Source organism: Mesoplodon densirostris, unplaced genomic scaffold, assembly GCF_025265405.1.
Source record: "Mesoplodon densirostris isolate mMesDen1 unplaced genomic scaffold, mMesDen1 primary haplotype scaffold_35, whole genome shotgun sequence".
Lineage (NCBI taxonomy): Eukaryota > Metazoa > Chordata > Mammalia > Artiodactyla > Ziphiidae > Mesoplodon > Mesoplodon densirostris.
Genome location: NW_026778195.1, coordinates 13,314,278 through 13,333,808, shown reverse-complemented (window position 1 = coordinate 13,333,808; position 19,531 = coordinate 13,314,278).

The window sequence follows — 19,531 nt, the reverse complement described above, 5'->3', positions numbered from 1 at the left end:
GTCATCAAAATTCTCAATAAACGTGTCATCACAATGCTCGCTGACACTTGTCGTCAGAATGCTCCTTGAACCCTGTCACAAAAAGGCTCCATGTCTTTTTCATCACAAAGCCACATGCCGTTTTCATCCCAATGCTGCATGCCATTGTCAACAAAATACACCACAGGCTTGTCATCACAATGCTCCAAGACCTTGTCATCACCATGCTCCATTCCCTGGTCATCACAATGCTCCATGACCCCTGTCATCACAAGGCTCCATGACCCTTCTCATCACAATGCTCCAAACCCCTGTAATCACAATGCTCCATGCCCCTTTTCATCACAATGCTCCATGAACCCTGTCATCACAATGAACCATGCCCATCATCATAATGCTTCAGGCTATTGTCATCACAATGAAATCAAAATGCTCCATGACCTCTGTCATCACAATGCTCCAAACCCTGGTGATCACAATGTTGCATAACACTTATCATCACAAAACCCCATGACGCTAATCATCACTATTATCCATGGTCTTCTCATCACAAGGCTCCATGACCTTTGTCATCACAATTCTCAATACTCTTTTCATCACAATGCTCCCTGACACTTGTCGTCAGTATGCTCCATGAACTCTGTCATGACAAGGCTCCATGCCTTTTTCATCACAATGATCCATGCCCTTTTCATCACAGTGCTCCAAGACCACTGTAATCATAATGCCCCTTGCCCTTGTCATCACAAAGCTCCATGATGCATATCATCAGAATGTTCCATGCACTTCTCATCACAATGCTCCATGCCCCTGTCATCACAATGCTCCAAGACCCCTGTAATCACAATGCTACATGCCACTTTTCATCTCAATGCTCCATGAAAACTGTCATCACAATGCACCATGCCCATCATCATAATGCTTCAGGCTATTGTCATCACAGTGAAATCAAAATGCTCCATGACCTCTGTCATCATAATGCTCCAAACCCTGGTGATCACAATGTTGCAAAACACTTATCATCACAACACCCCATGACGCTCATCATCACAATTATCTATAGTCTTCTCATCACAATGCTCCATGACCTTTGTCATCACAATTCTCAATACACTTTTCATCACTATGTTCCCTGACACTTGTCGTCAGAATGCACCTTGAACCCTGTGACCAAAAGGCTCCATGCCTTTTTCATCACAAAGCCCCATGCTGTTTTCATCCCAAAGCTCCATGCCATTGTCATCAAAATACTACACAAGCTTGTCATCAGAATGCTCCATGACCCTTGTCATCACAATTCTCCATGCACTTGTCAGCACAATGCTCCCTGACCCTTGTCATCACAATGATCCAAGCCATTGTCATCACAATGCTCCATTACCTTTGTCATTAGAATCCTCCATGACACTTGGAATCACAATGCTCCAAGCCATTGTCATCACAATGGGCCATTACATATGTAATCACAATGCTCCCTGACACCTCTCTTCACAATACTGCATGATCTGGTCATCACAATGCTCCATGCTCTTGTCTTCATAATGCGCCATTCCAACTGTCATCACAATAATCCATGAAACTTATTAGACCAATGGTCCATGCCCTTGTCATCACATTGCTCCATGCTCTTGTTATCACAATGTTTAAGACCCCTGTAATCAGAATGCCCCATGCCCCTTTTCATCAGTATGCTCCATGAGACTTGTCATCGCAAGGCTCCATGGATTTCTCATCACAATGCTCCAGGACCTTGTCATCACAATGGTTCACGACATTGTCATGAAAATTCTCAATGGCCCTTGTCTTCATAATGCTCCAAGCCCTAGTCATCACAGTGCTCCATTATATTTGTCATCACAATCCTCCCTTGCATTTGGCATCACTATGCTCCATGCTATTGTCATCGCAATGGACCATGACATATTTCATCACAATGCCCCCTGACACCTGTCTTCACAATACTCCAGTCCCTTGTCATCACAATGCTCCATGCCCTGGTCATCACAATGCACCATGTCCACTGTCATCACAATAATCTATGAAACTTGTAAGACCAATGCTCCATGCCCCTGTCATAACAATGCTCCATGACCTTGTCATCACAATGCTCCATGACCCCTGTCATCACAATACTCCATGTACATTTTCAGCCCAGTGCTCCATGACCCTTGTCATCACAATGATCCATGCACTTGTCATCCCAATGTTCCATAACGCCTGTAATCACAGTGCTCCATGACATCTGTCATCACAGTGCTCCATGCCTTTGTCAGCAAAATGCTACATGACCTTGACATTACAATGCTCTATGCGATTGTCATCACAATACTCCATTACCATTGTCATCACAATCCTCCAGGAACCTTGGGATCACATTGCTTCAGGCCCTTGTCATCAAAATGCTCCATGCTCCTTGAAATCAAATTGATCCATGACCTCTGTCATCACAATGCTCCAAACCCTTGTGATCAAAATGTTCAATAACACTTGTCCTCACAACGCTCCATGATGCCTGTCATCACAATACTCCATGCCCTTTTCATCACAATGCTCCATGAACTTTGTCATCACAATTCTCCATACACTTGTCATCAAAATGCTCCCTGACACTTGTCGTCAGAATGCTCCTTGAACTGTGTCACGAAAAGGCTCCATGCAATTTTCATCACAAATCCACATGCCGTTTTCATCGTAGTGCTCCATGCCATTGTCATCAAAATACTCCACAAGCTTGTCATCAGAATGCTCCATGACGCTTGTCTTCACAATTCTCCGTGCACTTGTCAGCAAAATGCTCCCTGACCCTTATCATCACAATGCTCCAAGCCATTGTCATCACAATGCTCCATTACCTTTGTCATCAGAATCCTCCATGACACTTGGCATCACAATGCTCCATGCCATTGTCATCACAATGGGCCATTACATATGTCATCACAATGCTCCCTGACACCTCTCTTCACAATACTCCATAACCTGGTCATCACAATACTCCATGCCCTTGTCATCACAATGTGCGATTCCAACTCTCATCACAATAATCCATGAAACTTATTAGACCAATGCTCCTTGCCCTTGTTATCACAATGTTCCAAGACCCCTGTAATCAGAATGCTCCATGCCCCTTTTCATCAGAATGCTCCATATGACATGTCATCAGAAGGCTCCATGGATTTCTCATCACAATGCTCCATGACCTTTGTCATCACAATGCTCCAAGACCCATGTAATCACAATGCTTCATGCCCCTGTCATCGCAATGGACCATGACATTTGGCATCACAATGCTCCATGCCATTGTCTTTGAAATTGACCATGACATATGTCATCACAATATCTCCTTACACCTGTTTTCACAATACTCCATGCCCTTGTCATCACAATGCTCCATGACCTTGTCATCACAATGCACCATGTCCAATGTCATCACAATAATCTATTAAACTTGTCAGACCAATGCTCCATGCCCCTGTCATCACAATGTTCCATGCCCTTGTCATCACAATGCTCCATGACCCTTGTCATCACAATGCTCCGTGACTCCAGTCATCACAATGCTTCATAACGTTTGTCATGACAACGGTCCATGCCTGCGTCATCGCAAGGCTCTGTGACCTTTGTAACCACAATGCTCCATGAACTTTTCATCACAATTCTCCGTGGCCCTTGTCATCACAATGCTCCATGCCTTTATCAGAACAATGCTCCATGACCCTTGTCATCACAATGTGCCATGTGCTTTTCATCACAATGATCCACAACATTGTCATCGCTATGCTCCATAAACCTTGTAATCACAATTCTCCATGCACTTCTCATCCAAATGCTCTCTCACATGAGATATCACAATGTTCCATCACTTGTCATCACAATCCTCCCTCACCCCTGTTATCACAATGTTCCATGACCCCTGTCATCACAATGCTACATCCCCTTATCAGCACAATTTTCCATGACCCCTGACATCACAATGTTCCATAACCCCTGTCATTAAAATGCTCCATGACCATTTTCATCCCAAAGCTCTATGACCCCTGGCATCACAATGTTCTATAACCCCTGTCATCAAAATATTACATTACCCTTTTCATCAAATTGCTGCATGACCCTGTCATCAAAATGCTCCCTGCCCTTCTCATCACAATGCACCACACACTTGTCATCAAAATTCTCCATGACCATGGTCATCACTAAGCTCCATGACCCTTGGCATTACAATGCTCCATGCCATGGACATCACAATGCTCCATGAACCCTCTCATCACATTGCTCCATGCACTTGTCATCACAAACCAACATGACACTTGTCATCACAATTCTCGATGCCCTTCTCATCACAATGCTCCATGTCCTTGTCATTACAATCCTCCATCACCCATGTATCACAGTGTACCGTGCCCTTGTCATCACAATGCGCCATGCCCACTCTCATCACAATAATCCATGAAACATTTCAGACCAATGCTCATTGCACTTCTCATCACAATGCTCCATTACCACTGTCAACAATGCTCCATGACCCCTGCCATCACAATGTTCCACGGCCTTGTGAGCACAAGACTCCATGACCATTGTCATCACAATGCTCCAAGACCCATGTAATCACAATGCTCCATGCCCTTGTCATCACAGAGCTCCATGACGCATGTCATCAGAATGTTCCATGGCCTTCTCCTCACAATGCTCCATGCCCTTGTCATCACAATGCTCCAAGACACTCGTAATCACAATGCTCCATGCCCCTTTTCATCAGAAGGCTCCATGATATTTGTCATCACAAGTCTCCATGGTCAACTCATCACAATGCTCCAAGACCTTGTCATCACCATGCTCCATTCCCTTGTCATCACAATGCTCCATGACTCTTGTCATCACAATACTCCATGAACATTTTCAGCCCAATGCTCCATGATCTTCTCATCACAATGCTCCATGACCAATATCATCACAATGCTCCATGACCACTGTCATCACAACACTCCATGACACCTGACAACACAATGATCCGGGACTCTTGTCATCACAATGCTCCAAGACCCCTGTAATCACAATGCTCCATGACCCCTGTCATCACAATATTCCATGAACATTTTCAGCCCAATGCTCCATGACACTTGTCATCACAATGATCCATGCCCTTGTCATCCCAATGTTCCATGACGCCTGTATTCACAGTGCTCCGTGACGCTTGTCATCACAGTGCTCCATGACACCTGTCATCACAATGCTCCATGCCTTTGTCAGCAAAAGGCTACATAACCTTGTCATTACAATGCTCTATGCGATTGTCATCACAATACTCGATTACCATTGTCATCTCAATCCTCCATGAACCTTGTGATCACATTGCTTCATGCCCTTGTCATCACAATGCTACATGCTCCTTGAAATCAAAATGATCCATGACCTCTGTCATCACAATGCTCCAAACCCTTGTGATAACAATGTTCCCTAACACTTGTCCTCACAACGCTCCATGATGCCTGTCATCACAATACTCCATGCCCTTTTCATCACAATTCTCCATGACCTTTGTCACCACAATTCTCAATACACTTGTGATCACAATGCTCCCTGACACTTGTCATCAGAATGCTCCTTGAAACCCATCACGAAAAGGCTCCATGCTTTTTTCATCACAATGCCCCATGCCATTTTCATCACAATGTTCCATACCATTGTCAAAATACTCCACAAGCTTGTCATCAGAATGCTCCCGGACCCTTGTGATCACAATGCTCCATTACCTTTCTCATCAGAATCCTCCATGACACTTGGCATCACATTGCTACATGCCATTGTCATCACACTGGGCCATAACATATGTCAACACAATGCTCCCTGACACTTATCTTCACAATACTGCATGACCTGGTCATCACAATGCTCCATGCCCTTGTCATCACAGTAGGCCGTTCCAACTGTCATCGCAACAAACCATGAAAGTTATTAGACCAATGTTCCATGCCCTTGTCATCACAATTCTCCATGCCCTTGTTATCTCAATGCTCCATGACCCCTGTCATCACAATGCTCCGTTACTCCAGTCATCACAATGCTTCATGAACTTTGTCATCACAGTGGTCCATGCCCTCACCATCAACAGTCTCTGTGACCTTTTTAACCCCTATGCTCCATGAACTTTTCATCACAATGATCTTTGACACTTGTCATCACAATGCTCTATGCCTTTCTCAGCACAATGCTCCATGACCCTGGTCATCACAATGCTCCATGCCCCTTTTCATCTCAATGCTCCCTGAACCCTGTCATCACAGTGCACGATGCCCATCATCATAATACTTCAGTCTATTGTCATCACAATGAAATTAATATTCTCCATGACCTCTGACATCATAATGCTACAAAACCTTGTGATCACAATGTTCCATAAAACTTATCATCACAGCACCCCATGACGCTCATCATCACAATTATCCATGGTCTTATCATCACAATGCTCCATGATCTTTGTCATCACGATGCTCAATACACTTTTCATCACAATGCTCCCTGACACTTGTCGTCAGTATGCTCCATGAACCCTGTCATGACAAGGCTCCATGCCTTTATCATCACAATGATCCATGCCTTTTCATCGCAATTCTCCAAGACCCCTGCAATCACAATGCTCCATGCACTTCTCATCCAAATCTCCATGACGCATGTCATCAGAATGTTCCATGGACTTCTCATCACAATGCTCCCTGCTCTTGTCATCACAAAGCACTAAGACCCCTGTAATCACAATGATCCATGCCCCTTTTCATCTCAATGCTCCTATGAACCCTGTCAGCACAATGAACAATGCCCATCATCATAATGCTTCAGGCAATTGTCATCACAATCAAATCAAAATGCTCCAGGACCTCTGTCATCACAATGCTCAAAATCCTGGTGATCACAATGTTGCATAACTCTTATCATCACAACACCCCATGACGCTCATCATCACAATGATCCATGGTCGTCTCATCACAAGGCTCCATGACCTTTGTCATCAAAATTCTCAATAAACTTGTCATCACAATGCTCGCTGACACTTGTCGTCAGAATGCTCCTTGAACCCTGTCACAAAAAGGCTCCATGTCTTTTTCATCACAAAGCCACATGCCGTTTTCATCCCAATGCTGCATGCCATTGTCATCAAAATACACCACAGGCTTGTCATCAGAATGCTCCATGACCTTTGTCATCACTATGCTCCATGCACTTGTCAGCACAATGCTCCCTGACCCTTGTCATCACAATGCTCCAAGCCATTGTCATCACAATGCTCCATTACCACTGTCATCAGAATCCTCCATGACACTTGGCATCACAATGCTCCATGCCATTGTCATCACAATGCTCCATGTCTTTGTCAGCAAAATGCTAAATGACCTTGTCATTACAATCCTCTATGCGCTTGTCATCACAATACTCCATTTCCATTGTCATCACAATCCTCCATCAACCTTGGGATCACATTGCTTCATGCCCTTGTCATCACAATGCTCCATGCTCCTTGAAATCAAAATGATCCATGACCTCTGTCATCACAATGCTCCAAACCCTTGTGATCACATTGTTCCATAACACTTGTCATCACAACGCTCCATGATGCCTGTCATCACAATACTCCATGCCCTTTTCATCACAATGCTCCATGACATTTGTCATCACAATTCTCAATACACTTGTGATCACAATGCTCCCTGACACTTGTCATCAGAATGCTCCTTGAAACCCGTCACGAAAAGGCTCCATGCATTTTTCATCACAATGCCCCATGCCATTTTCATCACAATGTTCCATACCATTGTCATCAAAATACTGCACAAGCTTGTCATCAGAATGCTCCGGGACCCTTGTCATCACAATGCTCCATTACCTTTCTCATCAGAATCCTCCATGACACTTGGCATCACAGTGCTACATGCCATTGTCATCACAATAGGCCATTCCAACTGTCATCGCAACAAACCATGAAAGTTATTAGACCAATGTTCCATGCCCTTGTCATCACAATGCTCCATGCCCTTGTTATCACAATGCTCCATGACCCCTGTCATCACAATTCTCCGTTACTCAAGTCATCAGAATGCTTCATGAACTTTGTCATCAAAATGGTCCATGCCCTCACCATCAACAGTCTCTGTGACCTTTTTAACCCCAATGCTCCATGAACTTTTCATCACAATGCTCTTTGACCCTTGTCATCACAATGCTCTATGCCTTTCTCAGCACAATGCTCCATGACCCTGGTCATCACAATGCTCCATGCACTTGTCAGCACAATGTTCCATGACACAAGTCATCACAGTGCTCCATGACCCCTGTCATCATAATGCTCAGTGACTCCAGTCATCACAATGCTTCATAACGTTTTTCCTCACAATGTTCCAAGCCCGCGTCATCACAAGGCTCTGTGATATTTGTTACCACAATGTTCCATGAACTTTTCATCACAATTCTCTGTGACCCTCGTCATCACAATGCTACATGTCTTTGTCAGAACAATGCTCCATGACCATTGTCATCACATTGTGCCACGCGCATTTCATCAAATGTTCCAAACCTTGTCATTGCAATGCTCCATAAACCTTTTAATCACAATGCTCCATGCACTTCCCATCAAAATGTGCTGTTACCAGAGATATCACAGTATTCTATCCCTTGTCATCACAATACCCCCTCACCCCTGTAATCACAATGTTCGATGACCCTGTCATCACACTGCTACATCCCCTTATCAGCACAATCTTCCAAGATTCCTGACATCACAATGTTCCATAACCCATGTCATCAAAATGCTCCATGACCCTTTTCATCCCAAAGCTCCAAGACCCCTGACATCACAATGTTCTATAACCCCTGCCATCAAAATGTTCCATTACACTTTTCATCAAATTGCTGCATGACCCGGTCATCAAAATGCTCCCTGCACTTCTCATCACAATGCACCATGTCCTTGTCATCAAAATGCTCCATGACTGGTCAGCAGAAAGCTCCATGACCCCTGGCATCACAATGCTAAATGTCATTGTCATCACAATGCTCCATGAACCCTCTCATAACATTGCTCAATGCCCTTGTCATCACAAAGCTCCATGACACTTGTGATAACAATGCTCGATGCCCTTCTCATCACAATGCTCCATGCCCTTGTCATTACAATCCTGCATGATGAATGTATCATAGTGTTCCGTACCCTTGTCATCAAAATGCTCCATGCCCACTCTCATCAAAATAATACATGAAATATTTCAGACCAATATTCCATGCCCTTCTCATCACAATGCTAGATTACCTCTGTCATAACAATGCACAATGACCCCTGCCATCACAATGTTCCACGGCCTAGTCTTCACTAGGTTCCATGACACTTGTCATCACAATGCTGAAAACCACTGTAATCTCAATGATCCATGCCCTTCTCATCACAAAGCTCCATGACGCATGTCATCAGAATGTTCCATGGCCATCTCATCACAATGCTCCATGCCCTTGTCATCACAATGCTCCAAGACCCTTGTAACCACAATGCTCCATGCCCCTTTCATCTCAATGCTCCCTGAACCCGGTCATCACAGTGCACGATGCCCATCATCATAATACTTCAGTCTATTGTCATCACAATGAAATTAATATTCTCCATGACCTCTGACATCATAATGCTACAAACCCTTGTGATCACAATGTTCCATAAAACTTATCATCACAGCACCCCATGACGCTCATCATCACAATTATCCATGGTCTTATCATCACAATGCTCCATGATCTTTGTCATCACGATGCTCAATACACTTTTCTTCACAATGCTCCCTGACACTTGTCGTCAGTATGCTCCATGAACCCTGTCATGACAAGGCTCCATGCCTTTATCATCACAATGATCCATGCCTTTACATCGCAATGCTCCAAGACCCCTGCAATCACAATGCTCCATGCACTTGTCATCCAAATGCTCTCTCACTTTAGATATCACAATGTTCCATCACTAGTCATCACATTCCTCCCTCAACCCTGTTATCACAATGTTCCATGACCCCTGTTATCACAATGCTACATCCCCTTATCAGCACAATGTTCCATGACCCCTGACATCACAATGTTCCATAACCACTGTCATCAAAATGCTCCATGACCCTTTTCATCCCAAAGCTCCATGACCCCTGGAAACACAGTGTTCTATAACCCCTGTCATCAAAATGTTCCATTGCACTTTTCATCAAATTGCTGCATGACCCTGTCATCAAAATGCTCCCTGCCCTACTCATAACAATGCACCACACGCTGGTCATCAAAATGCTCCATGACCTTTGTCATCACAAATCTCCATGACCCTTGGCATCACAATGCTCCATGTCATTGTCATCACAATGCTCCATGAAACCTCTCTTCACATTGCTCCATGTCCTTGTCATCACAAATCTCCATGACACTTGTCATCACAATGCTCGATGCCCTTCTCATCATAATGCTCCATGTCCTTGTCATTACAATCCTCCATGACCCATGTATCACAGTGTACCGTGCCCTTGTCATCACAATGCTCCATGCCCACTCTCATCACAATAATCCATGAAATATTTCAGACCAATGCTCAATGCCCTTCTCATCACAATGCTCCAGTACCTCTATCAACAATGCTCCATGACCCCTGCCATCACAATGTTCCACGGCCTTGTGATCACAAGGCTCCATGACCATTGTCATAACAATGCTCCAAGACCCATGTAATCACAATGCTCCATGCCCTTGTCATCACAAAGCTCCATGACACATGTCATCAGAATGTTCCATGGCCATCTCCTCACAATGCTCCATGCCCTTGTCATCACAATGCTTCAAGACACTCGTAATCACAATGCTCCATGCCCCTTTTCATCAGAAGGCTCCATGATATTAGTCATCACAAGTCTCCATGGTCAACTCATCACAATGCTCCAAGACCTTGTCATCACCATGCTCCATTCCCTTGTCATCACAATGCTCCCTGACACTTGTCGTCAGTATGCTCCATGAACTCTGTCATGACAAGGCTCCATGCCTTTTTCATCACAATGATCCATGCCCATTTCATCACAGTTCTCCAAGACCACTGTAATCATAATGCTCCTTGCCCTTGTCATCACAAAGCTCCATGATGCATATCATCAGAATGTTCCATGCACTTCTCATCACAATGCTCCATGCCCTTGTCATCACAATGCTCCAAGACCCCTGTAATTACAATGCTCCATGCCACTTTTCATCTCAATGCTCCATGAACACTGTCATAACAATGCACCATGCCCATCATCATAATGCTTCAGGCTATTGTCATCACAGAGAAATCAAAATGCTCCATGACCTTTGTCATCACAAAGCTCCATGACCCTTGGCATCACAATGCTCCATGCCATTGTCATCACAATGCTCCATGAAACCTCTCTTCACATTGCTCCATGCCCTTGTCATCACAAATCTCCATGACACTTGTCATCACAATGCTCGATGCCCTTCTCATCATAATGCTCCATGTCCTTGTCATTACAATCCTCCATGACCCATGTATCACAGTGTACCGTGCCCTTGTCATCACAATGCTCCATGCCCACTCTCATCAAAATAATCCATGAAACATTTCAGACCAATGCTCAATGCCCTTCTCATCACAATGCTCCATTACCTCTATCAACAATGCTCCATGTCCCCTGTCATCACAATATTCCATGAATATTTTCAGCCCAGTGCTCCATGACCCTTGTCATCACAATGATCCATGCACTTGTCATCCCAATGTTCCATGACGCTTGTAATCACAGTGCTCCATGACATCTGTCATCACAATGCTCCATGCCTTTGTCAGCAAAATGCTACATGACCTTGTCATTACAATGCTCTATGCGCATGTCCTCACAATACTCCATTACCATTGTCATCACAATCCTCCAGGAACCTTGGGATCACATTGCTTCAGGCCCTTGTCATCAAAATGCTCCATGGTCCTTGAAATCAAAATGATCCATGACCTCTGTCATCACAATGCTCCAAACCCTTGTGATCAAAATGTTCAATAACACTTGTCCTCACAACGCTCCATGATGCCTGTCATCACAAAACTCCATGCCCTTTTCATCACAATGCTCCATGAACTTTGTCATCACAATTCTCCATACACTTGTCATCAAAATGCTCCCTGACACTTGTCGTCAGAATGCTTCTTGAACTGTGTCACGAAAAGGCTCCATGCCATTTTCATCACAAATCCACATGCCGTTTTCATCCCAGTGCTCCATGCCATTGTCATCAAAATACTCCACAAGCTTGTCATCAGAATGCTCCATGACGCTTGTCATCACAATTCTCCGTGCACTTGTCAGCAAAATGCTCCCTGACCCTTATCATCACAATGCTCCAAGCCATTGTCATCACAATGCTCCATTACCTTTGTCATCAGAATCCTCCAAGACACTTGGCATCACAATGCTCCATGCCATTGTCATCACAATGGGCCATTACATATGTCATCACAATGCTCCCTGACACCTCTCTTCACAATACTGCATCACCTGGTCATCACAATGCTCCATGCCCTAGTCATCACAATGTGCCATTCCAACTCTCATCACAATAATCCATGAAACTTATTAGACCGATGCTCCTTGCCCTTGTTATCACAATGTTCCAAGACCCCTGTAATCAGAATGCTCCATGCCCCTTTTCATCAGAATGCTCCATATGACATGTCATCAGAAGGCTCCATTGATTTCTCATCACAATGCTCCATGACCTTTGTCATCACAATGCTCCAAGACCCATGTAATCACAATGCTTCATGCCCCTGTCAACGCAATGGACCATGACATTTGGCATCACAATGCTCCATGCCATTGTCTTTGAAATTGACCATGACATATGTCATCACAATGCCCCCTTACACCTGTTTTAACAATACTCCATGCCCTTGTCATCACAATGCTCCATGCCCTTGTCATCACAATGCACCATGTCCACTGTCATCATAAAAATCTATGAAACTTGTCAGACCAATGCTCCATGCCCCTGTCATAACAATGCTCCATGACCTTGTCATCACAATGCTCCATGACCCCTGTCATCACAATACTCCATGAACATTTTCAGCCCAGTGCTCCATGACTCTTGTCATCACAAAGATCCACGCACTTGTCATCCCAATGTTCCATGACGCTTGTAATCACAGTGCTCCATGACATCTGTCATCACAATGCTCCATGCCTTTGTCAGCAAAATGCTACATGACCTTGTCATTACAATTCTCTATGTGCATGTCATCACAATAATCCATTACCATTGTCATCACAATCCTCCAGGAACCTTGGGATCACATTGCTTCAGGCCCTTCTCATCAAAATGCTCCATGCTCCTTGAAATCAAAATGATCCATGACCTCTGTCATCACAATGCTCCAAACCCTTGTGATCAAAATGTTCAATAACACTTGTCCTCACAACGCTCCATGATGCCTGTCATCACAATACTCCATGCCCTTTTCATCACAATGCTCCATGAACTTTGTCATCACAATTCTCCATACACTTGTCATCAAAATGCTCCCTGACACTTGTCGTCAGAATGCTCCTTGAACTGTGTCACGAAAAGGCTCCATGCCATTTTCATCACAAATCCACATGCCGTTTTCATCCCAGTGCTCCATGCCATTGTCATCAAAATACTCCACAAGCTTGTCATCAGAATGCTCCATGACGCTTGTCATCACAATTCTCCGTGCACTTGTCAGCAAAATGCTCCCTGACCCTTATCATCACAATGCTCCAAGCCATTGTCATCACAATGCTCCATTACCTTTGTCATCAGAATCCTCCATGACACTTGGCATCACAATGCTCCATGCCATTGTCATCACAATGGGCCATTACATATGTCATCACAATCCTCCCTGACACTTGTCATCACAATGCTCCCTGACACCTGTCTTCACAATACTCCATGACCTTATCATCACAATGCTCCATGCCCTTGTCATCACAATGCACCATGCCCACTCTCATCACAATAATCTATGAAATTGTCAGACCAATGCTCCATGCCACTGTCATCACAATGCTCCATGCCCTTGTCATCACAATGCTCCATGACCCCTGTCATCACAATGCTCCGTGACTACAGTCATCACAATGCTTCATAATGTTTGTCATCACAATGGTCCATGCCCGCATCATCACAAGGCTCTGTGACCTTTGTAACCACAATGCTCCATGAACTTTTCATCACAATTCTCTGAGAAACTTGTCATCACAATGCTCCATGTCTTTGTCATCACAATGCTCCATGACCATTGTCATCACAATGTGCCATGCACATTTCATCACAACGTTCCAAACCTTGTCATTGCAATGCTCCATAAACCTTGTAATCACAATGGTCCATGCACTTCTCATCAAAATGCTCTCTCACCAGAGATGTCACAATGTTCCATCACTAGTCATCACAATACACCCTCATCCTTGTAATCACAATGTTCCATGACCCTGTCATCACAATGCTACATCCCCTTATCATCACAATGTTCCATGACCCCTGCCAGCACAATGTTCCATAAGCCATGTCATCAAAATGCTCCATGACCCTTTCCATCCCAAAGCTCCAAGACACCTGACATCACAATGTTCTATAACCCCTGCCATCAAAATCTTCCATTACACTTTTTATCAAATTGCTGCATGACCCGGTCATCAAAATGTTCCCTGCCCTTCTCATCAAAATGCTGCATGACTTGTCATCACAAAGCTCCAAGACCCTTGGCACCACAATGCTCCATGTCATTGTCATCACAATGCTCCATGAACCCTCTCATCACATTGCTCCATGCCCTTGTCATCACACAGCTCCATGACACTTGTCATCACAATGCTCGATGCCCTTCTCATCACAATGCTCCATGCCTTTGTCATTACAGTCCTGCATGACACATGTATCACAGTGTTCCGTGCCCTTGTCATCACAATGTTCCATGCCCACTCTCATCACAATAATCCATGAAACATTTCAGACCAAAGTTCCATACCCTTCTCATCACAATGCTCCATTACCCCTGTCATAACAATGCACCATGACACCTGCTATCACAATGATCCACGGCCTAGTCATCACAAGGTTCCATGATAATTCTCATCACAATGCTCAAGACCCCTGATATCACAATGCTCCATGCCCTTGTCATCACAAAGCTCCATGACGCATGTCATCAGAATGTTCCATGGCCTTCTCATCACAATGCTCCATGCCCTTGTCATCACAAAGCTCCAAGAACCTTGTCATCACAATGCTCCATGCCCCTTTTCTTCTCAATGCTCCATGAACCCTGTCATCACAATGCACCATGCCCATCATCATAATGCTTCAGGCTATTGTCATCACAATGAAATCAATATTCTGCATGACCTCTGTTATCATAATGCTCCAAACCCTTGTGATCACAATGCTGCATAACACGTATCATCACAACACCCCATGACGCTCATCATCACAATTATCCATGGTCTTCTCATCACAATGCTCCATGATCTTTGTCATCATAATGCTCAATACACTTGTCATCACAATGCTCCCTGACCCTTGTCGTCAGTATGCTCCTTGAACCCTGTCATGACAAGTTTCCATGCATTTTTCATCACAATGATCCATGACCATTTCATCACAATGCTCCAAGGTCCCTGTAATCACAATGCTGCATGCCCTTTTCATCACAAAACTCCATGACGCATGTCATCAGAATGCTCCATGGCCTTCTCATCACAATGCTCTATGCCCTAGTCATAACAATGCTCCAAGACCCCTGTAATCACAATGCTCCATGCCCCTTTTCATCAGAATGCTCCATGAGACTTGCCATCACAAGTCTCCATGGTCTTCTCATCACAATGTTCCAGGACCTTCACATCACCATGATCCATTCCCTTGTCATCACAATGCTCCATGACCCCTGTCATCACAATAATCCATGAACATTTTCAGCCCAATGCTCCACGAACTTCTCATCACAATGCTCCATTGCCAATATCATCACAATGCTCCATGACCACTGTCATCACAACACTCCATGACACCTGACCACACAATGATCCAGGACTCTTGTCATCACAATGCTCCATTAACTTGTCGTCACAATGCTACATGACACCTGTCATCACAACTCTCCATGAACATTTTCAGCCCAGTGCTCCAAGACCCTTGTCATCACAATGATCAATGCCCTTGTCATCCCAATGCTCCATGACCCCTGTATTCACAATGCTCCTTGACGCTTGTCATTACAGTGCTCCATGACACATGTCATCACAATGCTCCATGCCTTTGTCAGCAAAATGCTACATGACCTTGTCATTACAATGCTCTATGCACTTGTCATCACAATACTCCATTTCCATTGTCATCACAATCCTCCATGAACTTTGGGATCACATTGCTTCATGCCCTTGTCATCACAATGCTCCATTCTCCTTGAAATCCAAATGATCCATGACATTTGTCATCACAATGCTCCAAACAATTGTGATCACAATGTTCCATAACACTTGTCATCACAACGCTCCATGATGCCTGTCATCACAATACTCCATGCCCTTTTCATCACAATGCTCCATGACCTTTGTCACCACAATTCTCAATACACTTGTCATCACAATGCTCCCTGACACTTGTCATCTGAATGCTCGTTGAACACTGTCACGAAAAGGCTCCATGCCTTTTTCATCTCAATGCCCCATGCCATTTTCATCACAATGCTCCATGCCATTGTCATCAAAATACTCCACAAGCTTGTCATCAGAATGCTCCATGACCCTTGTCATCACAATTCTCCATGCACTTGTCAGCACAATGCTTCCTGACCCTTGTCATCACAATGCTGCAAGCCATTGTCATCACAATGCTCCAATAACTTTGTCATTAGAATCCTCCCAGACACTTGGCATAACAATGCTCCATGCCATCCTCATCACAATGGGCCATTACATATGTGATCACAATGCTCCCTGACACCTGTCTTCACAATACGGAATGACCTGGTCATCACAATGCTCCATGCCCTTGTCATCACAGAGTGCCATTCCAACTCTCATCGCAATACTCCATGAAAGTTATTAGACCAATGTTCCATGCCCTTGTCATCACAATGCTCCATGCCCTTGTTATCACAATGCTCCATGACCCCTATCATCACAATGCTCCGTGACTCCAGTCATCACAATGCTTCATGACCTTTGTCATCACAATGGTCCATGCCCTCGTCATCAACAGTCTCTGTGACCTTTTTAACCACAATGCTCCATGAACTTTTCATCACAATGCTCTTTGACCCTTGTCATCACAATGCTCTATGCCTTTCTCAGCACAATGCTCCATGACCCTTGTCATCACAATGCTCCATGCGCTTGTCAGCACAATGCTCCATGACACATGTCATCACAATGCACCATGCGCTTGTCATCACAGTGCTCCACAACATTGTCATCACAATGCTCCATAAAATTTGTCATCACAATGCTCCATGCACTTCTCATCAAAATGCTCTCTCACCACTGATATCACAATGCTACATCACTATTTGTCACAGTACTCCCTCACCCCTGTCATCACAATGTTCCATGACTCCTGTCATCACAATGCTACATGCACTTATCATCACAATGTTCGATGACAACTGACATCACAATGTTCCATAACACCTGTCATCATAATGTTCCATGACACTTTTCATCAAATTGCTCCATGACCCTGTCATCACAATGCTCCATGCCCTTCTCATCACAATGAACAACGCCCTTGCCATCAAAATGCTCCATGACCTTTGTCTTCACAAATATCCATGACCCTTGGCATCACAGTGCTCCATGTCATTGTCATAACAATGCTCCATGAACACTCTCATCACATTGCTCCATGCACTTTTCTTCACATAGCTCCATGACACATGTCATCAGAATGCTCCATGGCCTTCTCATCACAATGCTCCATGCCCTTGCCATCACAATGCTCCATTACCCCTGTCATAACAATGCTCCATAACCCCTGCCATCAGGAAGTTCCATGGCCTTGTCATCACAAGGCTCCATGACCCTTCTCATCACAATGCTCCAAGAACACTGTAATCACAATGCTCTATGCCCCTTTTCATCTCAATGATCCATGAACCCTGTCATCACAATGCACCATGCCCATCATCATAATGCTTCATGCTATTGTCATCACAAAGAAATAAAAATGCTCCATGACCTCTGTCATAAAAATGCTCCAAACCCTTGTGATCACAATATTCCAGAACACTTGTCATCACTATGCCCCATGACGCTCTTCATCACAATTATCAATGGTCTTCTCATCACAATGCTCCATGACCTTCGTCATCACAATGCTCAATACATTTGTCATCAAACTGCTCCCTGACACTTGTTGTCTGTATGCTCCTTGAACTCTGTCATGACAAGGCTCCATGCCTTTTTCATCACAATGATCCATGCACTTTTCATCACAGTGCTCCAAGACCAATGTAATCACAATGCTCCATGCACTTGTCATCACAAAGCTCAATGACGCATGCCATCAGAATGCTCCGTGGACTTCTCCTCACCATGCTCCATGCCCTTGTCATCACAATGTTCCAAGACCCCTGTAATCACAATGCTCCATGCCCCTTTTCTTCAGTATGCTCTATGAGACTTGTCATCAAAAGGCTCCATGGTTTTGTCATCACAATGCTCCAGGACCTTGTCATCACAATGCTTCATGACCTTGTCATGAAAATTTTCAATGGCCCTTGTCATCATAATGCTCCAAGCCATAATCATCACAATGCTCCATTATATTTGTCATCACAATCCTCCATTACATTAGGCATCACAATGCTCCATGCCATTGTTATCGCAATGGACCATGACATATGTCATCACAATGCTCCCTGACACCTGTCTTCACAATACTCCATGACCTTATCATCACAATGCTCCATGCCCTTGTCATCACAATGCACCATGCCCACTCTCATCACAATAATCTATGAAACTTGTCAGACCAATGCACCATGCCCCTGTCATCACAATGCACCATGCCCTTGTCATCACAGTGCTCCATGACCCCTGTCATCACAATGCTCTGTGACTCCAGTCATCACAATGCTTCATAAAGATTGTCATCACAATGGTCCATGCCCGCGTCATCACAAGGCTCTGTGACCTTTGTAACCACAATGCTCCATGAATTTTTCATCACAATTCTCTGTGACCCTTGTCATCACAATGCTCCATGTCTTTGTCAGAACAATGCTCCATGACCATTGTCATCACAGTATGCCACATGCATTTCATCACAACTGTCCACAACCTTGTCATTGCAATGCTCCATAAACCTTGTAATCACAATGGTCCATGCACTTCTCATCAAAATTCTCTCTCACCAGAGATATCACAATGTTCCATCACTAGTCATCACAATACTCCCTCACCCCTGGAATCACAATGATCCATGACCCTGTCATCACAATGCTACATCCACTTATCATCACAATGTTCTATGACCCCTG